Source organism: Solanum stenotomum, unplaced genomic scaffold (genome assembly GCF_019186545.1).
Source record: "Solanum stenotomum isolate F172 unplaced genomic scaffold, ASM1918654v1 scaffold10015, whole genome shotgun sequence".
Lineage (NCBI taxonomy): Eukaryota > Viridiplantae > Streptophyta > Magnoliopsida > Solanales > Solanaceae > Solanum > Solanum stenotomum.
Window position 1 is genome coordinate 27,336 of NW_026020857.1, and position 11,290 is coordinate 38,625.

Below are 11,290 nucleotides of genomic sequence, written 5' to 3' on the forward strand. Positions count from 1 at the left end.
TGTTGTTGCAGAGATTGCAAGTTTTCAGCAGATAAAGCACCAGATGCTCTAAGAATTTCCTCAATATCTGTATCTTCAGATTCCTCTAATAGTACCTCCAAAGGTGTAAGGCCTTTCTTGTTCAAAGAATTCACCTCAATTGTTCCCTTAGAAACAACATTCTCGCCGAGTAACATATCAACAACCTGAATGAATCATTTCTAAATTGTAAGTTAAAAATCAAGAGGATAAGATCAAAAGAGGCATAATGAAGATACTTGCCTCATATTGCTTAGTTGAGACAGCAAGATGCAAAACAGTGTTTCCTTGGATATCCTTCTTGTTTAAAAGACCATACTTGTTTAAATCCTTGAGGTTGTCAAGTAAAAATTTGAATGCTTCAAACTGATAATTCTTGACAGCTAAATGAAGGCAAGTCTCACCACAAGCAGTCACTTCTTCTGCTGAGTCTGGAGAAACCACAAGTAGCTCCTTCATGACATGTTCTCTGCCTTTGATTACTGCATAGTGAAGTGGAATTCTTCTATCCTTTCCTTTTAGGAGGCATAGATTACTGTCAACATTCAAGATCTCCTTCACAATCTCTATATCTCCATTTGCTGAGGCAATATGCAAAGGGCTGAAACCATCCTGGTTTAATTCTCCAGCGTATTTTGGTCTCAGGTGAATGATCTCCTTAGCAAACTCAAGATGGCAACTCAAACAACAATATGCAGAGGAGACTCATTACCTGCTAATGAAACTGCCCTTAGCAAAAGAGGATCTTCTTTGATCAAGCTTTGCAAGTGATGAACATCTCCTGTTTGAGCAGCCTCCCACAGCCTTCTGTCTATTAGATCTACTAACGAATTATGAAACCTTTTAGCTGTTTCACCTCTGAATTCCAAAAATCTATCTCTTTTCTAGGATAAGAAAGAGAAAAGAGCGGACTTAATTGACTTGCATATCTTGTGTGAACAACCTCTTTACTACTACAAGGTAAAAGTAATGCCTCGGACCCCACTTGTGAATTTCACTTGCTATGTGCTTCCTCTTCTTTGCTTCTGTATTTCCTTTTTCATACTGCTTTGAAATGTGATACTCGCAGACAACCTTTCTACTACTACAAGGTAAAAGTAATGCCTCAGACCCCACTTATGAATTTCACTTGGTATGTTGTTGGTCTAGTATTTCTCACTTGCATTTCGTATTTCTAACTGTGTACAAAAAAAAATAAAGTTCCTTTCACACAAAAACTCAGTAACAATATACAAAATCCTGGTTACCTCTTTTTTTCACTTTATATGTTGTTTTATTCCCCATATTGTATCTTCCCTTTTTTAGGACTACTATCCACCTTAAATTAACAGAAAATGGTCAAATATATCTATCTCTATACTAAGTATTAATTATAAAAATGTCCAATTAAAAAATGAACATGTGTCCATATTAATCAGATTAAAGACTTAAGTTTTCTTGCAATGTTGCTAGTTATCTTATCTCTTATGATGTACTTTTATTTTATAAAGATAAATAAAATTTCTTCAATTGGATCCAAGATGAGTAATAGAGATATGTGCCTTCTAGATAGTGCTACAACTCACACTATATTAAGAAGAAAAGAAATATTTCTCTCATTTTAATTATGAAAGGGGTCAATGTCAATACAATATTCGGTAGTACAAAATAAAAATTCGATTTTTGATGCACCGAAGTTCTATATATAAGTATACCAACAATACTAATGGAATGTTTGTTTGAATCGCCAAGTATAACAGTTATATATGTAAGTATAAACTAAGGGTTTCTCTAATCCTTCTAGAATTTGGATTATAAATTTCCTTTTTCTAATTACAAAATCTGTATATTCAATTATGGAAAGTAAGTTTCCATTAAGTTCAATTATAAAATAATTTCCATAAATTTCTTTTTTTCTAATTATAGGATTTGCCATTATTTAATCTTAACGAATAGTTGGACTGTATAATTTTGGCTTACCAAATATAAGTTTGTAAATAGTACACCATTATGCCCTACTAATTGACTGCCTAACTTTTTTTTGGATTTTGTTTTTACCGGTCATTGTTGAACATCTTTTACAAAGTTTCTTATGAGTTTGGCATATAATTTATTGTCGAATGTTTAGTAAATTTCTAAGTAATTAATTGTGCTGAAATCCACATTTGGTACCCGTAGGTCTACCCAATACATAATGCTTCAAGCATTGAGAATCACCAACTCTTCTATTTTATATATTTTCAAATAACTATATATTTTTGTTAAATAGTTGATTTTTGTTAACTCTCAGGACCAAAAGTGCACACTTCAAATAATTAAAAGGTTAAATGAACATAGTGTCACGCCCCGAACCTACACCCTGGGGTACTGGCACTCAAGGACCATTGATGGCCCCAAGCGAACCCTTGGTCTGGCTTACTTACTCAGCGAAAAACGTAACTTATCAAAAATAACTCATAAAAACTTAGAATTTTATAAAGAAAACATTCAACTAGCCAATTAGGCAAACTCAAGTCTCAACATAAGATAATGAAAATGAATAGACTAAAGAACTAACATCTGATTATCTATGAAGCCTCTAGAACAACTGAGATAGATGTCGGGACAAGACCCCTGATCATCCTAACAAATGAAATAACAAAACAAAAGCAAATGCTAACAAAGGAGCCCTCCGGAAAGCAAGGAGGCTCACCAACTGACTCTGAATGCTCGACTGGATCAACGAGGCACTGGATGATGATCCTGGTCACCTGTGTCTGCATCATAATAAGATGCAGGCCAAAAGACATCAGTACATTGAATGTTCAGTACATTGAATGTACGAGTATGCAAGTGGAACACTAAACATAACATAAGCTTGAAAAGAATCTGAAAGAAACACTTACCTTGGCTTTACTCAACTCATGAACAACTTAACTCAATATAAAGCAATAAAACACATGTAATATATAGAAAGCTTTTAAAACAGTAGAAAGCAACTCAGTTCGTTAAAGAACTGCAATAACAAACTCAACTTTACTCATGTATAAAGTAATATAATTTATGTGGGAGTTTCTCTAACCGACAACCACCATTATGAGCCTAAGTGATAATACAACGTCTTGCCCACGCTACCAGAATTGTCCTATACTTTGTCGTCATATAGAATGCCTTAACTAAGTGGATCCACTAGTCTATGCTAAAAAACACTTACGGAATCATCTAAAAAGTATGGTCATTTACTACCCATGATGACTACATGGTTTATGGAGACTTGAGTTATTATGAACTCGCATCCCCATATCGGTGCTCAATACTACTCTCAAAATGTACTTAGCTCATGTGTTTGTAAAAACAACACTCTGTCTTTGATTTGAGATAATTACTCAAAGCTTAGCTTAAAAGCTCTTTTGGAAATCGGTGTTTCCCTTTCTTGTTCAAATGTGAAAACATTTTAAACTCTTGGGAATACTTAGTTCCTGTATAATCTTTGAAGAAATGAACTCAACTCTTTACTCTTTGCTTAACTTAAAACTTAAGTCTTAAGACAAAATTAAAACGTTTGTAAAAGACTTTTGAAAAACTTTATGAACTTCTCTTGACTTGATTCTTAACTTCTAGTTGACTCTTAACTTTCCTAGAATTGAATTTATGGATTCAAGGATTGTGATTTATGATGGGAAAGATCTTATGATGTTTATGAGTGTTTTTAGATAGCTAAATGTGAGAAAAGATCAAGAAATCACTGTCTGAAAGCAGGTTCGTGACGCAGAGATGTATTTAATTATTTGGTCTCGAAAATAACTTTTGAGGCAGAACGGTCCGTGACTGCTCCGCTCCGCGAAGAGATTTTTCTCAAATCTGAGGAGCAGGTCCGCGATGCGATCCCACTGCCCAGATTCACCCGACCTTTTTACTTCATCGTTTTCCAGTCCCAATTCGCCTAAACTCGACTATTTTTCTCAATTCTTCTTTAGATTTCGATACCCAGCATATGTACCCATGAACCTAACTCAAAACAACTCTAAAACTTGACGTAAAGATCTCAAAAAACTTCTCAATTCAGCCCAATTCAAGAACAAAAACAAATTCAAGAATACATATCAAGAACATCAAACTTTCAACCTTTTTAGAATGAATCTTGCTGAACTAAACATGTTTGGTGTGTAGGTGAACGAACCCAACGCTATGAAAATCTCACATACCTTGTAGGGATTAACCCTTGGCGAAATCCACACGAAAATCTCTAAGAACTCGACGAACTATGAACTTTTCTTCTCTTTTCTCCTCTTTTCTCCAAGCCCTAGCGTATTTTGGTAAAAGCATAACTGATCTAATTCAGATTAGACCCTAACTTAATTACCAAAAACGAAATAAAATTATTGGGCAAGGAAAAGACCAAGCTACCCTTTAAAAATCCGGATTGGACTTTCCTAATCCAAACAACTCAACTTCCAATGGGCATATCTCACTCATACGAACTCGGAATCGCGCAAATTTGGTGGCGTTGGAAAGATAACTCCACGATCTTTCCTACGGTATCTGGAAGAACACCTAACTCATCCTGAGCTAGGAGTTATGGTTGTTTGAAGTTGACCAAAAACTCAACTTAACATACTTAACACATTTTCCAGATTTTTATATTCTTTCCAAAAATGACTATTCCAAATTCTAACTTTTTCTAGTTCTTTCAATTAGCGAGAGGTTACGCATAGTCAATTAACACGAGGTTACGCATAGTCAATTAACACACACACTAAAAACTGAAATTATGCAGTAATACATGGACTAAAACCACTATTTCCCCAATTAATATTTATTAAAGACCTTTGGTCCTGTATAATTCCTCTCACCTTTCAATCTTTCGTTGTTATTTAATAAAGGGAAAATGGTCAAATATACCCCTAAATTATTCAAAAAGGTCTAGATATACCCCCGTTTAAAGTTTGGTTCACTCGTGCCCTCGCCGTCCAACTTTTTGTCTAGATATGCCCTTATGGGCGTTAAGCTCCAAATGGAATTGTCACGTCATTTTTACATTACCACGTGGCATTGGAAAAGGGTCAAATATACCCCCTAAACTATTCGAAAAGGTCTAGATATACCCCCCCCCCCCTTTTAAATAAACTACCCGACCAGTTTTCAACAAAAAAATTTAAATTTTTATTTTTTTGGGTAAATCCCGAAAATGAGTATTTGACTAATAAAAAAATAGGAAAAATATGGAAAAAAAATATAAAATTAACGCCAAAAATTCACAAATAAATATAATAACCTTAAATTCAACAATTTCAACAATTTTTTTTTATTATTATTTTTTTCGATAAATCCCGAAAATGATTATTAAAAATTAGCAAACTAGTCAAAATCCCTTACATAATTATTACAAATATCTTTACTTTAAAATAATTATTAAAAATGTCAATATGTCAATATTTTATCAAATATAATGTATATTATTATTTACTTCCTTTTTTTCTCAAATTGGTCCCCTTTTTTTTTACTCCATTACCGGGTGAAAAAAAAGAAGAAAAAACTTCGCTACTCACTTTTCTCTCTTTAAATTTTTTACTCACATTCTATACTTTCTCTGTCATAGAATTTTTTCCTTTATTCCCTCTCCTCATGTAACTTAAACCTTGCCTTGTATCACCCGCTTCAAGACTGTCAACAGATCGAGCAAAAATCAAAGGGGATGATGTTGTCGAACACATCATTAGCCGTGGAATTGAACAAAGGACACATTGTAAGCGGAGGTGGTGAAAAGTAGAAGTGAAGCCTTTATCTTTATTTTGACAATTGAGGAACTGAGTGTATTAGTTTTTATACATGATCTTTTTGAAGTAGCAATGAAATTCTCTAGACTCTCTATGACACAATTATGGCTTTGAATTTTCATTAAGATTGTGACATTTTGCTAAATAATAATAATAATAATAATAATAAAAATAAAAATAAAAAAAAACTTTGTTTTGTTTAAATCGAAATTCATCCACTGTTTTAAGAAATCTTAGAATTCAATCAAAAAATGTCCAACCTTTTATACAGATTGTTTAAATCTAAGAAATCATTTTTCTCTACCATTTTTCATATTGTATTCTTTTTTATTATTAGGTGTTTTTCAGATTGTAATTTAATTATTTAATTTTTTAGGTAATTATAAAAAAAATTTGGATGATGAGGCAGAGTTTTACTAATGCACAAGTGAAAACAGATTCGAATTTGAGTTTGGTGAACAAAATATCATAAAAAGGAACATAACATACGAAGAAAAAGAAGATAGAGAGACTTAAAAAGAAGGTTGCAAAAATTGTATTCATATTGATTTTTGTTTGTCAATTGTCTTTCTTTTACCCAACATTTGTGTTTTTATTAAGACATTGTATTTCTTTTTTAGTTTGTAGTTATTTCAATAGGTATGTCAAATGAATTTGTATTTCTTAAGCACAAATGTATCATATTTCTTTCACAGTCAATTTGTATTTTTTTTAGAATATTGTATCCTTTCTCAACAAATTGTATTATTTCCACTATATATGCTATTTTTTCTTTCAGAATCTTGTATTTCTATTTCTTTCACAGTCAATTTGTATTTTTTTTAGAATATTGTATTCTTCCTCAACAAAATTTATTATTTCCACTATGGGTGTGTTTGGTATGAAGGAAAATATTTTTCACGGAAAATGTTTTTCTAGAAAATGTTTTCTTGGAAAACAAGTGAATTTCTAACTTGTTTTCTCATATTTGGTTGGTAAGTAGAAAATATTTTCTGGAAACTATTTTTTAATGTTTGGTTGGTGGATGAATTTTTTTTTAATGTGATGGAGATATGTGAGTAAAATTTTTAAATGTTTGAGTTGATAGTTTTTTAGTTTTCTAATATTTCACTTCAAATTAAATGTCCACCTTCTTCTGTGTTGTTCCCAGATTTTAAAATAATTTTGGTGTTTTTAATGAAATAAGAAAAGTTTTTTTTAATTAACATGATAATCTTCTCTCATATCGTACCAATTTTATCCGAAGTGGAAGGGACCGGAAATATTGACATTTTTAAGCTTCTTCTGTTACTAAGGTATAAAGAGAGTGGAGTATTAATTATTGAAGGCGGAAAGACCTAGGAGACCCCTATACTTAACTCCATCCGTCAGTTAGACCCTTTAACTCATTACTTTGTCAAATGAGTACTTAAACTCGATGAAACTCTATTTTTTGAACTCCTCTTACAATTGACTAAACTTATGTGGCATAAAAATGGTTGAGTTGGATAATTGCATGATTACACACATTTTGCAGCAAATGACTACAAGATTTTTATTTTTAAAATATTAAATTACACAAGAAAATAATAGTAATATTTTTAAAAAAAATACAAATCATTTCTTCTTCTTCTTCTTCAGCCCCACCCACCCCTTCTCTTTTCTTCTTCTTCAGTTGACTACTCACCCACTCATCCACCATTCTTTCTTCTGTTTTAGTACCCACCTCATTCTATTTTCTTTTTTCATCGTCTTCTTCGATGAACACCCTCCATCACTGTCACTATTATCATAATTTTTTTATATATAAAAAAGTTAGTTACCTAAAAATATACCTCTGGTTAATCCATTCTTCATTTTTATGTTCTTATATAAAATTTTCAAGATCTATTATATTTTTTGGATTATTCACAAACAAACTTTTTTTAATTTGAAATTTCTTTGATATTTGAATTTATCGATTCAAAATAAATGGAATTGATCTTCAAGTAACCCTAATAGCTAATGAAGTGTCACATTAGTACTCTTCAATTATTTAATTTTGTAATCAGGTAAAAAAGGGTTTAAAATAATGTGTTTCGTCGAATTTAAGTGTTCATTTGGCAAACTGGTGAATAAGAGGATCCAATTGATAAACAGAACCAAGTACAAAGGGTCTCTCAGATCATTCCGTCATTATTGAATCATTTAATGTTATTATATTACAGTAAGATACATAGGAGAAACTTATAGAAAAGGATGGCTAAAAAGAAGTGTCACATTAGTACTCTTCAATTATTTAATTTTGTAATATTAGAACAATGAGTATCAAGGAAATTGCTATATTTTGTTTTTCCTTTTCAAGTCTAAAGATCACGACGTTTTATTCCATGTCATTGATTTTTTAAATAGGAAACTAGAGTCGTCAAAATGGATTTTAACCTTTAAGGCCAACCCAACTCAACTCAGCTTTCTAGTAGATTAGGATTTATTAAGCTCATTTTAAATTGCGACTTATAAGATCAACCATAGTCAGCCCGTTGGACCTTGAGGCTTGAACTAAGGCAAAAGTATAAGGTTTAGTTATTGATCTACGGAAGTTATATCCCAAAGTGTTAAAACATATGGAACGACTTTGTACATTATTCTTTTAGTTGTTTGTAATTTTGGTAATCATGTGACATGATTATACAACTCACTCGATATATAAGTCAAAGTAGAGGTGTACAAAATCAAACCGAAAATCGAGTCAAACCGAAAAAAAAAACCGACTAGTGGTTTGGTTTGACTTGGTTTGGTTTTAACTTAAAAAAATCAACCCGAGACCAAACCAACCCGACACTATATATGTAATTTTAAAATTTTATTTTATACATAAAAATATTTACTTTGATATAATTTTAAAATATTTCTTATGCTATTTCATAGTTTTTATCTTTTAATAAATTATTTCAAGTTTTAAACTTAGAATTCGGAATAGTCCAATAAAGATTATAGTTCATAGATGTTGATAATTATAATAAAACTTAAATTAAAATAAAATTAATACTAATGCATAAAGAAAATCAATTCAACACTAAGAATGACAATAATATTGAATATTTATTCTTTAGTTGTACATTGGTTTAGACAATTAAAATACATAATCTAATTTTAATTTTTCTTATATATTTAGTAATGTAACTAATACTTATTAAATTTATTTTAGCGTGATTTAGTACTTTTAAATTATGATAATTTTCATTATAACTTTGCAATATTATTTTATATGATGATTTCATTAGTATTTTTTATTGAATACTAGTATAGGTGCCCGCGCGTTGCTCGGATAATATAAAGAATTATCAATCATATATATAATAATGACCTATTTCAATATATATCATTTCTCATTTTTTTAATCAAAAACTTTTTTTGTTATCTATTCTTAAACGCAATATAATTAAATCTCCATGAAATTGAAGAAGAAACCACGTGATCATTTGATAACTTGTACAATATACTTGCTTTTGTTTATTACTACATTATTAACTACTTAATATCATGACATTATCGACTAAATTTTGATTATACATATATTCCTCCTAAAATATTAACAACTAATTTTTCTTTAATTAAATCTGTTATTTAAAAAAAAAAGCACAAATCTCCTGTAATTTTTTTAACTGTCATTGTTAAAAATTAGTTTTTTCTTTTCTTTACATTACATTTACATCACCCTATTTTTAAAAATAATTATATACTTTTTAAAAATAATGAAATAGATGTCAATCAATAAAGATAAGTATTCTAATTATGATAAAAATAAGAATTCAAAATAACATAAACGTTAGCCACATGTATAATCATTTAGATTTTAAAAAATGAAAAAAAGTTAAATTAATTGTGGTAACTATATTTAAAAAGATGATGTTAAATAAAATACTTAATACTATTGTAAATCCTATTAAATTTTTTAAAAATAAGTATAAAGAACCAAAACTAAATCCTATTGTATATTTTCGTGATTTTTCTAGTGGATTATATTAGGATTTTTTTGATTTCTTTAATCTTTTAATTAATTTATTTATTTTCCATTTTCCCATTATCTTTAGTATGTAGTTTACAGGAATATCCATCTTCATTTTTATAATTTTATTTAAGACTAAATAAAGAATATTAGTTTCTAGTGTTTGTTATTTGGAGCGAAGATAAATGAATCATTGTGTTCCTATGATTTAGTAGAAGAGATTGCCCACATATTTAAAATTTACCTTAATAATCTTAAAAATCAATTGCAGTAACAAATGGAGATAAATTAATTAATTTATAATCATAAGAGATAAAAATAAAAAAATCATACAATTTTCATCCATTTTAAATATTTAATTAAATGATTTTCAAACTAAAAATTCAAGAACAATTGTAGCGGGAACACGTGACTATATATATATATATATATTATTTCTTGGATTTCAAAATGAAAATCGATGATCAAAATAAAATTATACTCTTTAAAAGTATTTTTATAGTTATTATTTTTATTCAATAATAGAGTGACACTTTAAATATGTGTAAATAATAAATTTTGTTGATTTTTTTATGCAAGTATTTTCACCTATTTTTATAGTATTGCTGGGATTAAAATAAAATAAAATGTGCAATATATAAATATCATTTTTTTGAAACTTTTTTGAATTACACCAAGGAGCATCAAATGTTGTCAAATTTTTTTTTTGAACTCCATACTCTAAAATGCAACAAACTTCAAAATTTAGTATCTTCACTCATAATTTGTATATTTTTTCTGATCTAATTTTCTTATACACAAAATACATTATAAATAAGATATAAATATAGATAAACAAATAAAGTAGATATTTAAATGCTTATGAGACAAAAATAGATAATAAGATGTAATAAATAAACAATACATACCAGAGTACAAATTGAATTATATTTGAGAGAGAAAGTAAGTAGTTTATTTCTAATTTTTATTTTTAATATCACAACTTCAATGTATTTGTGAATATTTCCTCAATTGATGTGTTTTATCATCTTCATATGAGATTTAAAGAGAAAGTTAAAAGATGAAGAAGTAAAAAAAAGAAGAAAAAAACTTGTATTAGATAGATTACCATAAAATCATAATTGTTAAGTTACTTTTCCTCATAAAATAATTCATCCTTGATAATGAATATCAACTATATCATGCAAAAAATATTTGAAAAAATTTAACATTGAAGAACACAATTTATTATATTTTGAAAGTAATTGTATTATGATAATGATGAAAATGATAAACTTTAACACTGAAAAATTAGTTATAAGTTTAAAGTTTTGTGTTTTATCATTATTGGATAATTTTTTATGCCGTCTAGTCAATTGTGATTCAAGCAAGTCTCCATCCTCAGTATATCTTCAATATATATTGCATACAGAATGACCTCAAATATTCATACAATATATCTAGAATCTAACAAAAAATTAACAAAATTTCTGATTATAACTAAATTGTCCTCAATTGAGATCGTAACTAAATCATACTTATCAAAAACGATCTCTTCACACGAGTAGAGCGACACATATATGCATGCCCA

General features: G+C 29.2%; 1 pseudogene; it reads right to left on the reverse strand.

Annotated features, from left to right (window-relative positions):
* Window positions 1-9: 9 nt before the first annotated feature.
* On the reverse strand, window positions 10-902 carry LOC125849712 (ankyrin repeat-containing protein BDA1-like; annotated as a pseudogene).
* Between the last annotated feature and the right edge of the window lie 10,388 nt (window positions 903-11,290).